The sequence below is a fragment of the Zingiber officinale genome, chromosome 3A (genome assembly GCF_018446385.1).
Source record: "Zingiber officinale cultivar Zhangliang chromosome 3A, Zo_v1.1, whole genome shotgun sequence".
In the NCBI taxonomy this organism is placed as follows: domain Eukaryota; kingdom Viridiplantae; phylum Streptophyta; class Magnoliopsida; order Zingiberales; family Zingiberaceae; genus Zingiber; species Zingiber officinale.
Genome location: NC_055990.1, coordinates 27,987,589 through 28,010,950, shown reverse-complemented (window position 1 = coordinate 28,010,950; position 23,362 = coordinate 27,987,589). Strand labels below are relative to the sequence as shown.

The window sequence follows — 23,362 nt, the reverse complement described above, 5'->3', positions numbered from 1 at the left end:
CAAGGATGGTATTGGTGTGAGTTCAGATGAGGAAGAAGCGTGATTGGCGACGCCTGGTTTGGCGACAGTGATACGCTACTGGTTTGCAGTGATTCGATGCAAGCAAACGCAGTGAAGAAAGCAGAGAAATAAGAAGGAGGAAGAGGAGAGGATGGAAAAAAACTCTCTGGAAAAACTCTCTCTGTCGTTCAAGCAAGAGGCTGTGCGTTTTCGTTGAGCTCTTGGCTGATTCCTCCTGTAGTTGTTTTTCTGCTTCGTGGCTGTAAGTTAAACTGTTCAATCCTTTAGCCACACTCTGTAAGTAATTGTGCTTCACTTTCAAATCTACTCTTGTGATCTTTGTGGAGAGGTTACTCCACCGAGAAGGAGGATCTTTAGCCGGAATTTATCCGGGGTGCGATCTACCGAAGATCAAGGAGTCGTCCACCTTACGGACACGCCGAGGAGTAGGGGCAAGTTATCCCCGAACCTCGTAAATTCTAGTGTTAGTGTGCTTATGTTTTTCTCTCTTTTAGTTGTCTAATTCCGCTGTGCTAACGATTATCTGTGTAGAAGTTTTCGTTTAAGTTTTTAAAGGAGCTATTCACCCCCCCCCCTCTAGCCATCTAAGATCCCAACAAGTGGTATCAGAGCCTGGTGCTCTTCATTTCGGCTTAACAACCCAAAGAGCTAAATAATGGCCATGAAGGAGGGACTCAGCACCAACCGTCCACCCTATTTCGATGGAGCAGATTTTCAATACTGGAAAAGCCGCATGGAGTATTACCTCAAGACCGATATCTCCATGTGGTTCTCCGTCAAGGAGGGATTCTCACCTCCAAAGGACGAAGAAGGTAAGGAACTTGACTCATCGAGATGGTCAACCGAGCAAACTCGCAAGGGACAAGCCGATGCCAAGGCGGTTGTCACTTTGCAATGTGGGATAGCCAAGGATCAACTTGTCAAGGTTGGTCCTTTCACAAGTGCGAAGGATCTATGGAACAAGCTCATCGAGCTCCAAGAAGGGACTCGAGACTCTCGGATCGCCAAGAGGGATTTGTTCCTAAACCAACTACAGAACCTTGTCATGAAGGAAAATGAAACTGTAAGTGAGATACATGGAAGGTTCAAGGAGATCATCAATGGTCTCCATTCGGTGGATGAACGAGTAGAAAACCGTGACCTCGTAAGGTATGCTCTAAAAGCTTTTCCTAGGAATGCCTTGTGGTCATCTATGGTGGATGCCTACAAGGTATCCAAGGATCTTTCCATTGTTAAGTTAGATGAATTTTTTTGTGAAATGGAATTACATGAACTTGCTAACAAAGGGCAAAAAGAGAAAGGTATTGCTTTGGTTGCAGAAGAAAAGAGCAAGGAGGGAAGAAGAAAGAAAGAAAAGAAGAAGGAGAAAGAAATTGTTTCATCTTCATCCTCCTCCGAGTCCGATGATGAAGGTGAATCATCATCAAGCGAGATGGCCAACTTCGTGAGAAGAATCATGAGAAGGAGCAGAAGATACAAAGGGAAAGGTAAACCTAGTGAACAAAATATTGACAAAACTAATGTTACATGTTATGAGTGCAGCAAAAAGGGACACTATCGGAGCGAGTGTCCGAAATTAAAAAGGAAGGAGGAACGAGCCAAAAAGAAGGAGGAAAGAGTCAAGAAGAAGAAGGCTCTAAAAGCTACATGGGATGAGTCTTCTTCAAGTTCATCTGAGGAAGAGAAGAGGGAGAAGAGTACACGGCAGTTAGCCCTCATGGCAAGAGAGGAGTCCGAGTCCGAGAGTGAGGACTCAAGCTCTTCAGCCGCGACTTCATCATCTTCGGATGATGAAGAGGTAACCTCTCCCCATTTAGAAAAGTGTTATAAAACAATTGCACATTTGTCTACTTCCCTTAAAAAATCAAAAATAGAAACTAAACTGCTAAAAGATGAAATAGAGAAATTAAGGGCCCTTAGGGAAGATGAGGTCGATGACCTTTATCAAGAGGCCCTAGAGGATGAAAACAAAACCTTGAAGGGTGAAATTGAGAAGCTCAAGAAAATGCTTGAGAAATTCTCAACCAGCTCTAAGACCTTAGACATGATTCTAAATGCCCAAAGGGCGGTTTACAACAAGGCTGGATTAGGATACCAACCTAAGGAGTCTAGTTTTATTTCTTTAGTGTCAAGAACCCAATTTCATAGAACACATGTTTCTAGGGTTCATGAGACTAGGAAGAAGGTGACTAAGGCATGGGTGCCTAAGTCTCTCATTGTAGATGCATTAGGTCCCAGAATTTGGGTACCTAAAACATCCGTCTTTCGTGTCTTATAGGCATTGGTCGAGGGGGAGCGTCTATCAACTTGGTTTGTTGATAGTGGATGCTCCAAGCACATGACAGGGGACAATTCACTATTCTCTATCATACAAAATAAAAATAGAGGTAATGTGTCTTTTGGCAATAATGGTAGTCTTAAGGTTATAGGGGTTGGAGACATTCATATATCCGAATGTCTCCACATCAAGAATGTTCTTCTAGTCAAGGGGATGACTTTTAATCTCCTAAGTGTCAGTCAATTGTGTGATACGGGTTACACAATTGAATTTCATTCAAGTCAATGTTTGGTTAAACACATTGACACACTTGACACGGTACTAGTAGGCACAAGGGTTGATAATATTTATCAAGTATCGTTTAAAAGTGCTACTAATGCTTTGATTAAGTGTTTCATGTCAAAAGAAGAAGAGTCTTGGCTTTGGCATAGAAGGTTGGCACATGTAAACATGAAGAACATTCGGAAGTTGGCCAACAAAGGACTAGTACGAGGCTTACCAAGCATCAAGTACCAAAAGAACAAACTATGTGATGCATGTCAAATGGGTAAGCAAACAAAAGCATCTCATAAAGGTAAAAGCATTGTGAGTACATCTACTGCCTTAGACTTATTACATATGGACTTGTTTGATTGTAACAATGTTATTTCGTTGAATGGTAATAGATATTGTTTAGTAGTTATTGATGATTTTACTAGATATACATGGACCTTCTTTTTGAAAACTAAGGATCAAACCATAGATATTTTTATTTCTTTTTGTAGAAGAACTGAAAATGAAAAATCAACAACAATTAAACCATTAGAAGTGATCATGGTGGTGAATTTCAAAACCATAGGTTCTTAGAATTTTGTCAAGCAAAAGGGTATAGACATGAGTTCTCAACTCCAAGGACCCCACAGCAAAATGGGGTTGTGGAGAGAAAGAACCGAGTCTTACAAGAGGCTGCACGAAGCATGCTCAATGAGTACTCACTACCGAGTTACTTGTGGGCTGAAGCTGTGAATACAGCTTGCTATGTGCAAAACCGAATCTTGATACATAGGTTTTTAGGAAAGACTCCTCATGAACTTTGGTTTGGGAAACCACCTACAATTAAACATCTTAGGGTGTTTGGTTGTAAGGTGTTTATTTTGAACACCAAGGACCATCTTGGAAAATTTTCGGCCAAGGCTGATGAAGGGATACTGGTCGGGTACTCGCTCACCAGCAAAGCCTATCGAGTCTACAACAATCGGACTAAATTGATTGAAGAGTCCTCTGATGTAACTTTTGAAGAAATCCCTAAATCAAATGATCAATCAAGGGATGTAGGAGAAATTCAACTTGAACTTAGAAGTCTAAGTTTGAATGATCAAAATGAAGAAAGAGTCGAGGTTGACTCTGATGACGATGAGCAAAGGCAACAAAGGGCTCCGGTTGATCCCTTGCCTGATATTGAGTCCTTGCCTGTGCCTAGTGAGACCATTCATGAGGCACCACCAACACCAAGACAATCTAGGATAACCACTAGTCATCCCCAAGACCAAATTGTGGGAGATATCCAACAAGGGGTTAGGACTAGGTCATTCTTTAGAAATGAGTCTAATGAAGTCGCATTGATTTCAGAGATTGAACCAAAATTAGTTGATGAGGCATTGCACGATCCTGATTGGATCATAGCTATGCAAGATGAGTTAGGTCAATTTGAAAGGAGCCAAGTGTGGGACTTAGTTCCTAGACCTAAGAAGACCACCATTATTGGAACTAAATGGGTCTTCAAAAATAAGTTAAATCAAAAGGGAGAAGTTGTAAGAAACAAGGCAAGACTTGTAGCCAAGGGCTATAGTCAAGTCGAAGGTCTCGATTATGATGAGACTTATGCTTCCGTGGCCCGATTAGAATCCATTCGTTTGATGCTAGCTTTTGCTGCACATAGAGGTTTCAAGCTCTATCAAATGGATGTAAATCTGCCTTCTTAAATGGCTTCATTAAAGAAGAGGTCTATGTTGAACAACCCCCGGGGTTTGTGAGTACCGAAGCTCCAAACCACGTATACAAGCTCAAGAAAGCTCTTTATGGGCTTAAACAAGCACCTCGAGCTTGGTACGAAAGGCTGTCAACTTATTTACTAGAAAAGGGCTTTGTAAGAGGCCAAATAGACCCAACACTATTTCTGCGTAGAGATGGTGAAAACATTTTCGTAGCCCAAGTGTATGTCGATGACATAATTTGTGGCTCAAATAACAAGGTCTATTTAAATGAATTTATTTCTCACATGGAAAGTGAGTTTGAGATGAGTCTAGTAGGAGAGTTGACATTCTTCCTCGGACTTGAAATCAAACAAACTCGAGATGGCATTTATGTCCATCAGACGAAATACACACAAGAGATGCTTAGAAAATTCAATATGAGTGACTCTAAGGAAATGTCCACTCCAATGGCGACAAGCACTCGCCTTGACAATGATGAGAGTGGAAAACCAATTGATCTAATGCAATATAGAAGCATGATTGGTAGTCTTCTATATCTCACAGCTAGTCGACCAGACATACTTTTTGCTGTGGGCATGTGTGCTAGATATCAAGTCTGTGCCAAGGAATCTCATTTAATTGCAGTTAAGAGAATATTGAGATACCTTAAGGGCACAATTCGAGTAGGTCTATGGTACCCTCGTACAGAGTCTTTTGACTTGATAGGCTATACCGATTCCGATTATGCTGGGTGCAAACTGGATCGGAAAAGCACTAGTGGGGGTTGCCAATTTTTAGGTTCATCATTAGTTAGTTGGTCAAGTCGGAAGCAACATTGTGTGGCTCTCTCCACGACCGAGGCTGAATACATTGCCATGGGAGAGAGTGTATCACAATTGTTGTGGATGATTCACACTCTAGAGGATTATGGACTTTCCTATAAGGGTGTACAAGTGCTATGTGACAACATTAGCACGATCAACCTAACTAAAAATCCAGTCCATCATTCGAGGACCAAACACATTGAGGTGCGTCATCACTTCATAAGAGATCACGTAGCTAGGGGAGACATTGTGCTCACATATGTGGAGTCAAAGTCAAACCTAGCTGACATTTTCACCAAACCCCTTCCGGAGAATGAATTTAGTCATTTAAGGAGGGAGTTGGGAATGTGTTTGGCTCCTTAGGTCATTAGAACTTCACCATGATCAATAAGGACTATTAAAATGACAAGAGTAATTGGGACAATAATTTGGGCAACTTGGGAACATCTCACACAAACTATAAGGTTTAACAAAATATTTTTGTTTGCTAGAAATGGGGTGAGATGGTAGGATCAACCCAATTATTCAAAATGTATCATGCATCCCTTGAATAATTAGGTTGAAGAGACATTAATTGAGTATGGGGAAGGCCATTACATAATTCATGTGTATTTGGCTCCTAGATCTTACTCATATATTCCAACCAAGGAATCTTGGTTGGACTTTTGCCTAGAAATTTTCTAATCATGGTTGATGGTTGATGTGTTGATTGGTATTATTGCTTGGTTCAAGTCATGACTTTGATTGATAAAACGATAGGGTATTAAAGGAAATAATAACAACTTGGATATATTTTGACAAACTTGAAACTAAACATAACAAGGATCAAGAATTTCAGCTTTCGTGCCTTGCTTGAAAATTAGGACAAGTTGTTTATATTTTGACAAACTTGAACCTGATCATAGAAATGAGTTTTGAACTCTTAAGGACCAAGAAGACAGAACCCCATATGGTTGGAGTTAGTGTGAGGTTTTTGTTTGATAAGAATCTGAAACCTTAAGACTATAAACAAGTTCAGACCATAACTTTTAGGTAAGAGTTATGCTTGTAGGTTCTAGGCTCTGAACATGGAAGCTTTCCTAGAGAAACTTCCACGAATTATCGAACACAAGTTACTGAAATTACAGCTTTCAGTTACCGGAATTACAACTTTCAGTTACTGAAATTACGGGAGAAATCAGACACTGATCGGTCTACGGACCGATCAAGTCAGTCTAGCACGCTACTGATCCCTTTCTGATCGGTCCACAAACCGATCAGAGAGATCCCTGATCGGTCCGGAGACCGATCAGATCAATTCGGCACAAAAAGCCACTGATCAATCTCTGATCGGTCTACTGACCGATCAGGAAGCTCGCTGATCGTACTGATCGTCTTCTGATCGGTCCGTGGACCGATCAGGATGTTCCTGGATCGGTCCAGGGACCGATCAGGAGGCTTCTGACACCTTCTGATCGGACAACCGTCCGATCATTTCTTCACTGTACACCCATCTAAACCCTTAAAACCTCCCGATCCCTTCTTTTCTTCGTTCACGTGAACCCTAGCCGACTCTCCCCACCAGTTCACCCTTTTTCTCTTCTCCTTGCACGCCAAACCCTACCCGAAGCTCTAACCCTCGGAAGCCCTAGTCTAAAGTTCAAATGGCACCAAGGTAACTTCTTACCTCTCTAGAACTTGGCATTATGTTTCTCACTGAATCTGTTGTTCTGTTGTTTCGGTTCTTAATTGTTGGTGGCTCCTGTGCTTTTCATTTTTCCCATTGTGTCCCCTTAGGAAGAAACCCACTGATGGTGAGGGAACCTCTAAGGAACCAACCAAGACATCCAAATCCAAAACTTCTCCTGCTCCCTCTCGACCCCAACCAGCTAGTTCCAGTAGATTCCCAAACCGCCAATCTGAGCAAGCTTTTCAACAAAGGACATTCAAATTACTCCCTTGTAGGTCCGTGGATAGAAAATTCATGGACGAATTTTGCCCACAAGTGTCCGAAATCATAGCATACTACAGACTCGATTCACTAGTCTACTTGGAACGGGATATCAACTATGACTTGGTCTCTGAGTTCTATAATAACCTTCATGAGACTAATGATCAAGGTTTTAAAACAAGAGTTGCTAAGCGGACTCTTAATTTCAGTATCTCATCTTTCTTTGAGTATCTCAATTGTCGGAGGTGTTCCGGTGATGTCTTTTCGATATTTCCTGACTTACCAGATCAGTTACCTCCACCGTTTGATATCTCACCTGACGATATATATGAGTACTTCTTCAGACAACCTAGACAAGGGCTAGATGAGCTAGATGTTGACTTCCCTACTTTTGCAGCCTTGAGATTATCTCCTCAAGATTACATTCTTTTTAAAATTGTCACGAACTGCCTTCTACCTATCACATCTAAACCATTATCTGAGATCCGATCATATCATTGTCTTATGCTTTATGGTTTACGTCGGCGTCTCGATTTTGATATCATGTCGAGCATCTACTCCTCGATCATATCATATTCTCAGCCTAGCGGCTTCACTATTTATATGCCTTATGGGCATATAATTACCGATTGGCTTGAGTCTCTTCAGGTTGATGTCTCTAAGGGTAGAATAATCAAAATGGTCAGGCAGGATTGCCGACTTGGGAAACGGGCATTTTCCAAGTCTGGAATCATAGGGAAAAATGGGGATGTTCAGTGGAAGGATGGGAGAGCTTTAGGTGAGTTACCACGGGGACCTCCACGACAGGTTGCAGCTGCTCCTGTTGCTGCTCCTCCTGCTGACATTGGCGAGGCGGATCCAGACCTGCGCTGGCAGATCGCTGAGTTGGAGAGCCGATTTGATCGTCACGAGGAGATGGTGACTGCTGAGTTCGATGGACTACGCATACAGATTGACCAGCGCTACGATGACCTGCGCGGGCATATTGACCAGCGCTTCGATGATATGCGCAGTCATCAGGTGGTGACACAGCAGTTGCTACTCGGATGGATGGCACGCTACCCGCCTCCGCAGTCTTACCCAGGCTATTCATCCTCCGGCATGCCGCCTCAGGATTTCACCCCTCCTGCCGATGATGGTGATATTCCTCAGTGTGAGGATGTTGATTGATACAGTTTGTTTGTTGGCTGTCTGTATTTTGGATGTTATTTGTTAGTCTTTATGACTGACCTGGATGTTTGCACTTCTGATGCTACTCCTGTATTTATGCTACTCCGTTTTCTTTTTGCTTGCTCTTTATTATGCTTCATTTTCTATTGGATATTAATATGCTGTTCACTTGCATGTCCTGTTTGTCCTTTATCTCTTTATCACTGTCTCGTAATACACTTAGAGGCATTTTGGGGGATTAAGAAAGAAAACAGTATGGGTTAAGGGGGAGTCTTTTAACATTTTCTTACTTGGTTCGCACCTTTTCGGTGTTTGACAAAGGGGGAGAAGGTAACTAAGTTTAGAATTAAATGAAAGTTTGTCTTAGGGGGAGGATCTTGATTCCCCTAAAATCATGAGTCTCCTATTCTTACATGGTACTGTATCTGTCTTAGGGGGAGGATCTTGATTCCCCTAAAATTATGAAAATTTGAACAATTCTGATCTAAACTTAAATCGTGTTGTCAAACAACAAAAAGGGGGAGATTGTTGATACAGTCTGACCTGGCTGTTGTTTTGATGTTGACACTGATTTAAGTTTGTATCAGATATTAATTTAACTCAGAATGACTACTGATCGAGGTTGATCAGTTGGGAGGGAAAGTCCTGGTGAGTGAAGCCAGGCAAGGGAAATCCAGATGGGTCAAGGTTGACCAGACATCTGGTAAAAAGTCCAAGCAGGGAGCTTGGCACGGGAAAAGTCCAAGTATGGTGACTTGGCACGGAATGGTCAGAGAGGGCTCGGTAGCTCGTTCTCTGGACCGGATGAGGTCGGAGAGGGCTCGGTAGCTCGTTCTCTGGACCGGATGAGGTCGGAGAGGGCTCGGTAGCTCGTTCTCCGGACTAGGTCAGAGAGGGCTCGGTAGCTCGGTCTCGGGACCAGGAAGACCTCAGGGTTTCGGGCTGGAAAGCTGCAAAACTCACTCGGTAGCGTTGGATCGGTCTACCGATCCAGTGATGTCGTCTGGATCGGTCCGGACCGATCGATACTCAAGATCACCGATCGGTCGGGTGACCGATCGGTAACTAAATACGTGGGCTATCGATCGATGCGGTGACCGATCGGGATCCACGAAACATTAGGTTAATGATCGATGCGTGGACCGATCGGTAACCTATACGTGGTTAACCGATCGATCGTGGACCGATCGGTAACCCTGAAGCATTTTGTGGGTTATCGATCGGTCTACGCACCGATCGAAAGAAGTGATCGAAACGCCGAGAAAGGGTGGAGCGTGCGTGGACCGATCCACATAGTCTGATCGGTCCACGATCGATCAGATCTTCCCGGACCGATCTCGATCGGTCCGAGCAATGGATCGGTCTGCGGCCGATCCACGCGATGTCGCATGTCTCCTGCTACTTCTCTGTGATTTCTGACTCGTTTCTGATGCATCTGATCTAACATCTGCTTGTGAGCTTTTTGAGTTACAGGCTGCAGGTACCATGGTGATGTTTGAATTCAAATCAATGACTATCAAAGGAATAAAACAAAATGATTTTTCTACTGGTTATCGCTGCAAATTGTGCAAAAGAAGCGTCAACGTTCACTGGCTTGTTCAGTTGGTTCACTGGCTGCGATCAGCTTGACTCTTCCTTATTGGTTCGAGCTCAGAGACACCAGTGAAGACCAAGGATGGTATTGGTGTGAGTTCAGATGAGGAAGAAGCGTGATTGGCGACGCCTGGTTTGGCGACAGTGATACGCTACTGGTTTGCAGTGATTCGATGCAGGCAAACGCAGTGAAGAAAGCAGAGAAATAAGAAGGAGGAAGAGGAGAGGATGAAAAACACTCTGGAAAAACTCTCTCTGTCGTTCAAGCAAGAGGCTGTGCGTTTTCGTTGAGCTCTTGGCTGATTCCTCCTGTAGTTGTTTTTCTGCTTCGTGGCTGTAAGTTAAACTGTTCAATCCTTTAGCCACACTCTGTAAGTAATTGTGCTTCACTTTCAAATCTACTCTTGTGATCTTTGTGGAGAGGTTACTCCACCGAGAAGGAGGATCTTTAGCCGGAATTTATCCGGGGTGCGATCTACCGAAGATCAAGGAGTCGTCCACCTTACGGACACGCCGAGGAGTAGGGGCAAGTTATCCCCGAACCTCGTAAATTCTAGTGTTAGTGTGCTTATGTTTTTCTCTCTTTTAGTTGTCTAATTCCGCTGTGCTAACGATTATCTGTGTAGAAGTTTTCGTTTAAGTTTTTAAAGGAGCTATTCACCCCCCCCCTCTAGCCATCTAAGATCCCAACATTAAGCCATAGGAGACATTACTTTGACTCAGAGAGGGTGAGACCTTCTTGAGACTTGGGAACGGAGCAAGAGTTGTTGCGAAAGCTATAGGAGACATTACTTTGATCTTGAGCAATGATTTTAAGTTGTATTTATGTAAAATACCGAAAATGGGTGAATAACCATAAGGGAATTTTCTGAAAATTTTAGAAATTTTCTGGAAATTTTTTCGAGCGTGTATGACGAGTTTAAGGGGATCAAATATTAGGCCCCAGAAAACCCTATTTAGATTACCCTATTTTAACGAGGAAAAGTTTTGTTTTCTTTTGTTTTCTTTTTTTCTTTTATTTTCTTTCTTCTCCCATCGCCGTTTTTTTTCCCCGACCCGCGAGCCACAACTCACCCTCCATCCGTTTCTCCTTCTCTTCCCAACCGACGCGTCGTCGCCGCCGCCGCTCGCATCGGTTTCGTTCTCCCCTACGCGTACAAAGCCTCGGCAGAAGGGAAGTCGGGCACCTTTCCTCTTCCCGTTGCTGCCACACCGAATTCCCTCTTCTTCTCGTTCTTCTCTCTGTCTCTCTCTCGGATGACTCAACACCGAGGCCAGAGGAGCTCGTCACCGGAGCTCGACGGAAGCCAGTGAAGTCACCGGAGCTTGACGTTGCCGAGGAAGACCTAGCAGTATTCGGCCGAGAGATCTCTGTTTCGGGAGTTTCAGCGACGATCGTCGACGGTACGATGACTAGGGCACAACGGAGGCTGGATTCGTGTCATCTCCCGACCAAATCGACCTTCCCTTTCCTCACCTCGTGCTGCTCATAGTGCGTTTCCCCTTTTCTGCTGGCCGGATTGGACCGAGCGACGCCACCTAGCAGCGATCCTTAAGGTAGGTGGTTTAGCAAGCTGCGGATTTGAGTTCTTGGCCTCTATTCCTTGATCTGACTCGTGATCTCCACTTTTGATCTCACCTTGAAACGAACAGTGAAGAATTCCAGCAGGGAGTCTTGTTCCGTGGAGTTTTCTTGGTCCAGCCACTCAATCTAGCAACAACTCACCTTGTTCTTTGTTCAACAGCGGCTGAGTTTGAGGTATGGTGTAGGAATTTGGCTATGTATTGTAGTTAGATAATGGATCATGTGTAGATTGTTTAGATTTATGTGTGGAAGTAGGTATAATTTGGATTTACATGGTTAGTTGTTATTCATCTGGTTTGTTAGGTTTAACTCGTATGATGGAATAATTAACCCTAGTTGAACGTTGTGTTATATTTAACTAGGGTTAAAGGGCCGGGTTTAGTCTAAGCTGCGGTTAGATCCGAATTGTTAGTTAACCGAGAATAAATGAATTAGGGTTATTGGTAAATAAGGATTTTGGTTTAGCTATTTTGTTTAAAATAAAAACTTAGCTTAACCGTATGATTTATTACAAGATTCTGATTCGGGACGAGCACTTTGAGATAGAGGTTGATTAGCTCGATCTATATTGGAGGCGGGTACCTTGACCTATCTATTTTGATATGTCTTGTTGATATGTTTAGTAGATTTTAGCAAGTAGTAATAATTATGTTTATATCTATATTGGCATGTCACTATTTGTCTTCGAGCATGATTTGTCTGTTACTTGGTTAGCGTTCATGCCCTGTTTATTATTTATATTATGGAGGTAGTGGCATGCCATGCTTTATGATATACCGGACTATTTAGATACCATACCTGATATGTGTACCTAGATCATATTATTTGATCCATGTATATGGTACGTATTTTTATGGAGGTAGATAGGATCAGGATATTTCTATGGTTAGTGTCATGCACCATTTCGCATGATTGCATGCTGTGCGATAGTCGGCTCCATTATTGTTGAGCACGTCGCCAGTTACATGGATCTGCACACACCACCACTCATGGGTTAGTGGTATATCAGGCAGGGTGTGTGACAGTTCTGCTCTATTAGGCTCCGTTGGTCTAGTGACGCAGCGTCGTAGCCGGCAAACAGTTCTGCTCTGTTAGGCTCCGCTGGCCTAGTGACGCAGCGTGGTAGCTGGCATATGGGTTTTGCTCTGTTTGGCTCCGTTGGTCCGCTCATGGACAGTGTGACGCAGTGTGGTAATCGGCAGGGATCCCTCCTCTGGATTGTCTCAGGGAGATGAGAGTATTGATCTCCCCCACTTATAATTTGGGGTAGGAGGATAGGCGTGTTGGTGCGGGAAGCATCCAACGATCGAACTCGTGTTTTGATAATGGCAAATGAATTCAAAGTTAAGGTGTTTTGTATTCTAACAAGTCTACTTGAGGATTTCAGGAAAGTTCTAGCTGCGGTTAGGCAAAGGGATAAACCCTAGGGGGTGGTAACCCTAGGTCATAGGGGGCGGTAACCCTATGGGAAAGTCTTGGCAGGTCGATGACTTCAGGCAAAAGTCCTAGGGGGTGGTAACCCTAGGTGGAAAGTCCTGGTGTCGCGAATCAGGTGAAAGACTGGACTGGCCGGGAAGCGGACGTCCAGCAGAAAGTCTGGAAGCGTTGAGTGCTGAGCAAAAGTCCAGTCAATCTGGAGGATCGTACTGGCAGCAGGTAAATCTCCTGAGTGGAGTAGGTGAGGACGCGTTCCCTGTAGAGGGAACAGTAGGCGTCAGGTCGACCTAGGGTTTCCGGTAGGAAATCCGAAGTCAGACCCGGACAGTCCGGAGACTGTCTTAAACATTCTTTATTATCCATACTGTTATTTTGTGCTAACTTTGTGTTGCAGGATGTTGTTTGGGACTAACATATCTTGCAGGTACAAAATAACGAAGATTTGCCTCGGATGAACAGTGTCCGAGGCGCCTCCATGGGACTTGGAGGCGCCTCGGGTTCAAAATCCTGAGCTGGCGCGAAGAGCAGGCTTAAGGCTTAGACAGCTTGGAGGCGCCTTGAAAGGGTTTAAGGCGCCTTCAGGTCGCGACAGTCAAAGGATTATCCCAGCGAGCAGATCGGGATAAAATTCTCGTTTAAGGCGCCTTGGAGCTTGTTTAAGGCGCCTTGAACACTGTTTATAAAGGGGGTTCGACCAGCAGCTCAGTACATCAACATTCAAGTCTTCCTTCTGCATTTAGCTGCTAACGAACTCGTCCCGAAGTGCTGCAACTCGACACCGACAACCCGAAGCTTCAATTTAGTATTTTCCATTGTCGGTATAAGATTATTTACTGCATTACTTGTAAATCATCTTTGTATACTTTCGAACTTATAGTTGTTGCCCACCGGAAGCGATCAAGGATCGCGGGCCTTCGAGTAGGAGTCGCCTTAGGCTCCGAACGAAGTAAAATTGACCTGTGTCTTTGTGTTGTTTGTTTTTATTCCGCTGCGTCTTTACTCGAGTGTTTTACGAATCGAACGAAATAGCCGCGAGCGCTATTCACCCCCCCCCCCTCTTGCGCGTCTCGATCCAACAATTGGTATCAGAGCGGGGTTGTTTTGAATTGGTGCAACCACCATTCAAAACATTTTTTTTTTCGTGGTATTTTGTTTCGGAGTCAATTAGAAATTAGCTAATTAGCTAAAGTTCTAATTTTTTTTAATCAGTGTTGCTCAAAGTTGGTCAATACCACTTGAGCTTATTATTTTTCTACTTCCTCCCGCACTACTAATCCAAGACACAGTCTTGGAATAGATCTTTTTGTTTTTGATTATTTAGGTCTAAAATGACTCAACAATAAGGATATAGCACTGTTCATCCCCCACTATTTTCCAGAGAAGACTTCGGATATTGGAAGGGGCGAATGGAGATATATCTGAAGATCCAGTTCGACACCTGGATGATAGTCAAGACAGGACTTCAACTACCAACTGATACGGACGGTAAGCCTACATCCTGTGAGAACTGGGAGCCAGCCTTCATCAAAAAGGTGGAAGCCGACGCCAAAGCTACCTGCACCGTCCAGTGCGGTCTTACCAAGGAGGAGCTCAACAGAGTCGGTCCCTTTTCAACCGCGAAGGAACTCTGGGAAAAGCTGATCGAACTCCACGAGGGCACCACGGACACAAAAGTAAGTAAAAGAGATTTATTATTTAATAAATTGTATAATCTAAAAATGCAGGAAGGTGAGACGGCGAGCCAGCTTCACGCACGCATCCAGGACATTCTTAACTCACTTCATGCAATTGGACAAAGAGTCAAAAACTGGGACGTCATAAGGTACGCATTAAATTCGTTTCCAAGGAGTACATTGTGCGCATCAATGGTAGATGCCTACAAGGTCTCCAAAGACTTATCTTCTTTAAAGTTAGACGAGTTATTTTCTGAATTTGAACTTCATGAACAAACTCATGCACAGCCATCCGAGAAGGGTATTGCTTTGGTTGCAGGTACGAGTCGAACACGGGAATCAAGAGTACGGCGAAAAATTGAATCGGAATCAGAAGACGAACCCGACTCAGAAGATTCAGAGGATGAACTGACCAGCGAACTCGTGAATCTTGTGAAGAAGCTCTACAAGAAGAAGAAGGGCTTCAACAAGAAAGATCTAAAGAAGGCAGTTCAGTCCAGGGAGGCCCAACCGAACTCAAAGGTAAAGTTCGAAGTCACTTATTACGGGTGCAACCAGAAGGGGCATATCAAAGCCAACTATCCCAACCAAAAGGAGGCCAAAAAGCAAAGAAGAAAGAAGGCCCTGAAAGCAACCTGGGACGAATCTTCTTCAGAGGACGATGACGATGAACTTGATCAAACAAGTCTACTCACACTGATGGCCCGGGACCAGATCATCGAGAGCGAGTCAGAAGCCGAGTCTGAGCAAAGCCACGGATCCGCATCCGTTTCAGAAGGGCCAGACTCCACTGTAAGCATTCCAAGGCTTAATAATTTAGTTAATTACTTACTTCGCAAACTAGCTAAATCAAATCTTAGGATTAAATCACTTCTAAAGGAAGTAGCCGTCCTTAAAGAAGTGACAAACACTAATTCTTTACCTGATCAAGTTCAAACTGGAAATTCTACTCAAGTTCAAAAACTTGAGGAAGAAAACTCTAGTTTGAAAAATCAGGTAAAAGATTTAAAAAATACTTTAGAACGGTTTTCTCTAGGATCCAAGAACTTGGACCTAATTCTTGGAACACAAAGAGCCGTCTACAACAAAACTGGGCTGGGATATAAAAGTAAAAAGAAATATAGATCTTATTTATCCTTAATAAACAAACAAGGTAGTAAATTAGTCCAAGCATGGGTCCTCAAGTCTAAATTGATCAATCAAGTTGGACTTGGTCAATACTGGGTTCCGAAGGATCAAATACACTACCTCGATAGACCAAATCGAGGCTATGATCCAGGGAAAGCTAAAAGGAAAACGATATTAAAAATTTAAAATTAAAAATTCGAAATTTAAATTCAAAATCAAAATTAAAAATTTGAAATTTAAATTCAAAATCAAATTAAAAATTCGAAATTAATCTTTATATTCTAAATTCAAAAATCAAAATCAAATTAAAAATTTGAAATTAAATCATAAATTCAAAATATAGATGGAGGATCCAGAATAGCTGGCACCCCCCACTGAACTACCCGACAGGGTAACTAAACTTAATCTACCCGAAATGGGTAAAATAAGAGTAGATTACCCGGCAGGGTAATTAAGGCTAGTTTAAAAACGGGCTAAGTTTAACTTGAACCACAGTACCGGTGAAATTTTTGGATGATAGTATGTTAGGGAAACTTGGGCATCGCATGTCTAGGAAGATATGGCTTCGACCTGGTGCATTTGGCCAAGTGGAACTGACCGAAGCTACCCTTAAATGGATCCTAACTAGTTAGACCAAAGATTAGTATTAAATTCAATGGGTAGGACTATTTGGAAAACCTCGAAGGTATGGTTACTTTAATGAGCTCCGTGTGACTCACCATAGCCCAGAAGTTTATCCAAAGAATGCTTACTTGTTGAAACCAAAGCTAAACCTGAATCTAACACAAAGTTAAACCAGACCCTTAAATTTAACAATAATTCATCTCACAACAATTATAGGATTCCCTGATTGACAATCTAGATCGGGTGAGATGACTAAGAAATTAAAATTGAGTTAATTATTTTAAAACTAAATTTCAAAATTATTTTAAAAACTAAATTTCAAAATTATTTTAAAAACTAAATTTTAAAATTATTTTAAACTCAATTTCAAAATGATTTTAAAACTCAATTTCAAAATTATTTTAAACTCAATTTCAAAATTATTTTAAAACTAAATTTCAAAATTATTTTAAAAACTAAATTTCAAAATTATTTTGATTTTTAAAACTCAATTTCAAAATTATTTTAAAACTCAATTTCAAAATGATTTTTAAAACTCAATTTCAAAATTATTTTAAACTCAATTTCAAAATTATTTTAAAAATCTAAAGTTCAAAATTATTTTAAAAATCTTAAAGTTCAAAATTACTTTAAAAATCTAAATTTCAAAATTGTTTTAAAAACTTAAATTTCAAAATTACTTTAAAATTTTAAATTTCAAAACTACTTTAAAAATCTAAATTTCAAAATTGTTTTAAAAACTAAAATTTCAAAATTACTTTAAAAATCTAAATTTCAAAATTGTTTTAAAAACTTAAATTTCAAAATTACTTTAAAAATTAAAATTTCAAAATTACTTTAAAAATCTAAATTTCAAAATTCTTTTAAAAACTTAAATTTCAAAATTACTTTAAAAATCTAAATTTCAAAATTATTTTAAAAACTTAAATTTCAAAATTGTTTTAAAAACTTAAATTTCAAAATTGTTTTAAAAACTTAAAGTTCAAAATTGTTTTAAAAACTTAAATTTCAAAATTGTTTTAAAAACTTAAATTTCAAAAAAAATTTAAATTTCAAAATTATTTTAAAAACTTAAAGTTCAAAATTGTTTTAAAAACTTAAATTTCAAAATTGTTTTAAAAACTTAAATTTCAAAATTATTTTAAAAATCTAAAGTTCAAAATTATTTTAAAAATCTAAAGTTCAAAATTATTTTAAAAAACTTAAAGTTCAAAATTATTTTAAAAATCTAAAGTTCAAAATTATTTTAAAAAACTTAAAGTTCAAAATTATTTTAAAAATCTAAAGTTCAAAATTATTTTAAAAATCTAAATTTCTAAATTATTTTAAAAATATAAATTTCAAAATTGTTTTAAGAACTTAAATTTCAAAATTGTTTCAAAAATTTAAATTTCAAAATTGTTTTAAGAACTTAAATTTCAAAATTGTTTTAAAAAACTTAAAGTTCAAAATTATTTTAAAAATTTAAAGTTCAAAATTATTCTAAAAATCTAAAGTTCAAAATTGTTTTAAAATCTAAAGTTCAAAATTGTTTTAAAAAACTTGAATTTCAAAAACATTTTTTTCGAAATTATCTTACAAAATCCATTAAACCTTAAATTTTTTTTCTTAATCTAAAAACCTTATTAAATTGTTTAAAATATATATAAAATATATAAAGGGGAGGGCGCCTCATAGAGGCGCCTCCCACACTGGAAGGCGCCTCCAAGAGCGACGGGAAAGTTCCCGCCGCATCACCTTAAGGCGCCTTGGATCGATCTGAGGCGCCTTCTAAACCTATTCAAGGCGCCTTAAACACTCTTAAGGCGCCTTCAATTCTCAGATTTAGAAAATGAACAGAGTCTTTCTGTTCGATCTTCTGCCGACGCCGAGCACATTCCTGCGTATGATTCCTAGCAACCAAGGCGCCTTCTACCCGTTTAATCTTCCCTCAACACCTGGCAATGCCTCCTAGGTATAATCCCAATTCTTCCCAATCAAGTTTTACATAAAATTTCTGTTTATCTTTGTCAATTTTTGGTAAAATCGTTGAAAATAGGAAACGTCGACACGTTGATCCTAATCCAGATAGACTTCCATCAGCAGATATCAGATTCCCCACTATACATCTTAGGGATACCTTTGCCAATTACATTTTTGAACCTATCAAACCTAGATATGTAAATAGGACCTTTTATACCCAGTTCTGTCAGCCATGTATCCAAATGATAGAACACTATCAAATGGACCAATTGGTTTACTGCACTGATACAGTAAATCAGGAGTTATGTGCACAGTTTTATTACAACCTTGAGAGGGTTGATGATAATAGGTACTCCACCAGAGTTGCTGGCGTTGACATAGAGCTGACTCCCGCCTTGCTACGCACCACCCTAGGTCTTAGGGTTTCAGAGTCTACCTTCTTATGCTACCCTAGTAGGGACCTGCCATTTGGCGATCCTTACTCCCACATTACGTTAGATACTATCTACATGTATTTCTTCGGGGAAGAGAGACCTGCTGGCCTGACTGAGTTCAAGTCAGTCTCTCTTCGGGTTCAGGACTATGTGATGTATAGGGTCCTGACAGCATGTATTTTGCCGATCTCATCTCGGGATGTCCCGAAGATGAGACCTTCACATTCATTTTTCCTGTACACCTTGTGTCATCGATTTGACATCGATATAGCCTTGCATATGTTTCAGAACATTATCTGTGCATCTGGGATAGTCACCTCCAGGACAGTACACATGCCCTATTGTCATATTCTGACACGCTTCTTTTCGACTATAGAGGGTATAGATGTGACCAGGGGAACAGTCATTCCTCTTACTATATATGACGAGCTAGGATCCCGTAATTGTAGACTAGTCGGTGCTGATATCACAGCTGATGGAGTTCTAGCCTGGACAGGACGACCACGGCCAGCAGCTGCCCCTATCGCTCCAGCAGCCGAGGATATACCAGGCGAGGGAGAGGAGTGGGCTGATTTCTTAGCTGAGGCTCTCTTCTCAGATCCTTCCCCGTCTGCCAGACCATCCACCTCAGCTGGACCTTCGACATCTACATCACTCTTCGTCGAGGATAGACTTGCTCGACTCGAGGTCGAGTCCATCCAGACACGATGGATAGTTCTCTCTATTCGATCCGAGATGGCTGCCGGATTTACGTCCCTTCATGACGAGATACGACGTCTGGGTCAGCCAGCACCCGAGCATCCCCATGGACCACCTTCCGCTGATGACCTTCCAGCTGATGCTCCTCACGTGGATGATCCCGCTAGTTGATATGACTATTTTATGCATTGTACTATGAACACCTGCACTACCTATTCATTTTGTTAGACTTCCTTGACGGGTTATGTACTTACTTGCATGCTTAGTCAGTTTGATAATTTTAGTACTACCCTGAGTTTACTCATCATTTTTCAAATACTAGGAAAAATAATTTTCAAAATTCCCAATTTCCTAGATTTTTCAAAATTCTGGAATTAGCTTAAGTTTTCCCCTAGAAATCATGTTCCCCTAGATTTAAGCCAGAGCATCTCACAAACACCTAGGTTTACCTTGATTGTGTTTGAAAGACATAGAACGGCGTGAGATGCATAGGATACAGCCTGGACTCAAGAATGCTTATATCTGTGCATCAATATGAGTCTGGGCGTTAAATACGCAATATACATTAATCAAGTTGAGTCTTCCAGCTCTAGTCAAATCTAACTGGACCAAATCAACTTGACTTGACTAACCATGTGAAAGTTGTTGCCCTATAGGCAGTCAGCAAGGAGCTAAAGGTTAGACAGTTGGTAAAAGGACACTCAGTTTTCTGCTTAAGCACATGCTTTAATCTTTAGGACTCTGATACCTAGTAAATTAATCTACTGATTATAACTCATGCTTGGACTTAAGGACCAACTGAATTTTAATGAATAACCTAAACCAACTTTAAATATTGTTCAAACTTTACTACTTCTAAAGGTCTAAGCTAAAAACTTAATGATCACATCCTTGCTGAACCTAGCTAAATTTGAAATCTAACATTGTAAATACCTGCAGAGTTCTTTTTATTTACCCTCAAAGATTACTTTTCTCCTAGCCTTTAAAATCTATCAAAAAGATACATCTTTTCACTTAACTATAAATAAGAACTGAATGTTAAGTATCTAAGTTATTCAAAAGTCTATTATTTTTGATATATGGCAAAGGGGGAGAGTAGCAAAATTCAATAATAAAAGGGGAACATCAGTTAAGGGGGAGCAATAGCTAAGGGGGAGCATATAGTTTAGCAAATTTGCTTTGGTTAATGTGTTCACCTATAATTAGCAAATTTTGCTGTGTTAAATGGTTATCTATTCATTTGTTTACTTAACTTTGAATTTGAGTTGGCATAATCAAAAAGGGGGAGATTGTTGGTGCGGGAAGCATCCGACGATCGAACTCGTGTTTTGATAATGGAAAATGAATTCAAAGTTAAGGTGTTTTGTATTCTAACAAGTCTACTTGAGGATTTCAGGAAAGTCCTAGCTGTGGTTAGGCAAAGGGATAAACCCTAGGGGGTGGTAACCCTAGGTCATAGGGGGTGGTAACCCTAGGTCATAGGGGGCGGTAACCCTATGGGAAAGTCTTGGCAGGTCGATGGCTTCAGGCAAAAGTCCTAGGGGGTGGTAACCCTAGGTAGAAAGTCCTGGTGTGGCGAACCAGGTGAAAGACTGGACTGGCCGAGAAGCGGATGTCCAGCAGAAAGTCCGGAAGCGTCGAGTGCTGAGCAAAAGTCCAGTCGATCTGGAGGATCGTACTGGCAGCAGATAAATCTCCTGAGTGGAGTAGGTGAGGATGCGTTCCCCGTAGAAGGAACAATAGGCGTCGGGTCGACCTAGGGTTTCCGGTAGGAAATCCGAAGTCAGACCCGGACAATCCAGAGACTATCTTAAACATTCTTTATTATCCATACTGTTATTTTGTGCTAACTTTGTGTTGCAGGATGTTGTTTGGGACTAACATATCTTGCAGGTACAAAATAATGAAGATTTGCCTCGGATGAACAGTGTCCGAGGCGCCTCCATGGGACTTAGAGGCGCCTCGGGTTCAAAATCCTGAGCTGGCGCGAAGAGCAGGCTTAAGGCGCTTTGGATGGGTTGAAGGCGTCTTAGACAGCTTGAAGGCGCCATGAAAGGGTTTAAGGATCCTTCAGGTCGCGGCAGTCAAAGGATTATCCCAGCAAGCAGATCGGGATAAAATTCTCATTTAAGGCGCCTTGGAGCTTGTTTAAGGCGCCTTGAACACTGTTTATAAAGGGGGTTCGACCAGCAGCTCAGTACATCAACATTCAAGTCTTCCTTCTGCATTTAGCTGCTAACGAACTCGTCCCGAAGTGCTGCAACTCGACACTGACAACCCGAAGCTTCAATTTAGTATTTTCCATTGTCGGTATAAGATTATTTACTGCATTACTTGTAAATCATCTTTGTATACTTTCGAACTTATAGTTGTTGCCCACCGGAAGCGATCAAGGATCGCGGGCCTTCGAGTAGGAGTCGCCTTAGGCTCCGAACAAAGTAAAATTGACCTGTGTCTTTGTGTTGTTTGTTTTTATTCCGCTACGTCTTTACTCGAGTGTTTTACGAATCGAACGAAATAGCCGCGAGCGCTATTCACCCCCCCCCCCTCTAGCGCGTCTCGATCCAACAAGACGTACTCCGACAACATCCCATCCACTCGGTCACTCATCAGGAGCAGTGATGACAGAGTTCACAGTTGTCACAACCTTATCCACTCGGTCTCACCATTGTGTGTGAGACGACTGATTGGCAGTAGGGGTGACCAGGACATGTCATTGTCATCATATGCATGATACATTTATTGCTTGTTTTTGCTACACTTTATATGCTGCATTTTTTGTGGATGCATGGTTTGACATGCATACAGGATTTATGAAACTTTGGGGCTGACGGCCTTGTGTTTGCTGCATTTTATATGCTGCATATTTGGTGGATGCATTATTTGACATGCATATAGGATTTATGATATTATGGGTCTGACGACCTTGATATCCCTATACTCAGGTTCCGGTTAGTACAACTTCTCCTTACCTTACAGTTTTGCATTTTCTATCCAGGAAACTGTACGCATATTTATTACTGCTGGTTATTATTTACTATGCATGTCAAGTAGGTATCCGCTGAGTGTTGGACTCACACCCCTTTATTACTATTTTCAGGTTGAGGTTGTTCAGGAGGTTCCAGTCGCTAGTCCCCCACCACTGCGCGTTGCAACGAGTTTGCACATTTTGGTTTTCTTATTATGTTGGACTATGTTTCAGACTTGTGTCTTCTGGTATTAGGATCTTGTATGTTTCCTTATTATCGATGGATTTTCATTTGGATGTATGTTGGTGATTGTGTTTTATGGGTGTAGTTGAGTAAGATATCGGATTTTTATTTTATGAGTGTAGTTGAGTAGGATATCAGATTTGTGTTTTATGGGTGTAGTTGAGTAGGATTTTTGCGATGATTTTCTTATCTTTGCTTATGTTTAGTTGTTACTATTAAACTGCGTGGATGCTTGCTATATTTGTACTGTTATATATTATTATTGTTCCGGCCGTGTTGGCCGAGGTATATGTCGCCCTGAGGGCATTGTAGGAAATTTCATATTGTCACCCGTATAGGGGAGATGTTGCCGAAATTTTCTCTAGCAGGGACTACCTGGGGTGTGACAATTTAAGAGATGTTTTATTTATTCCAGACTTAGTTAAAAACATTGTTTCTATTTCTATGCTTGATAGATGTGTTTATTCTTGTCTATTTGTAAAAGGTGTTTGCAATATTTAGAAGGATGAAAATTTGATTGGGATTGGTGAATTAGAAGATGATCTTTATAACTTAAAATTGAAAGATATTCCAGTAAACAATATACAAGCGCAATCAACAACAAAAAAAAAGAAAAGAAGATAGTACAAATCAAACACACATATGGCACGCTACACTTGGTCATATTTCTCAAAGAAGGATGACTAAGTTAGTAAGTGAAGGATTGTTTGATTCGTCAGACATAAATTCCCTACCAACTTGTGAATCCTGACTGAAAGGAAAAATGACTAAGACACCTTTTAAAGGTCAAGTGGAACGTGCGCATGATATGTTGGATTTGATTCATACTGATGTGTGGTC

General features: G+C 41.0%; 1 long non-coding RNA gene across 2 annotated transcripts; it reads left to right on the top strand.

The window, feature by feature from the left end:
• The first annotated feature begins 10,786 nt into the window (after positions 1 to 10,786).
• On the top strand, positions 10,787 to 22,788 carry LOC122051576. Of its 2 annotated transcripts, none has more exons than XR_006131459.1 (3): positions 10,787 to 11,325; positions 11,422 to 11,527; positions 22,411 to 22,788. It is a non-coding gene; the product is annotated as an uncharacterized LOC122051576 (long non-coding RNA). The 2 variants fall into 2 exon arrangements; XR_006131460.1 differs by lacking the exon at positions 22,411 to 22,788 and adding an exon at positions 14,169 to 14,219.
• The last annotated feature ends 574 nt before the right edge of the window (positions 22,789 to 23,362 follow it).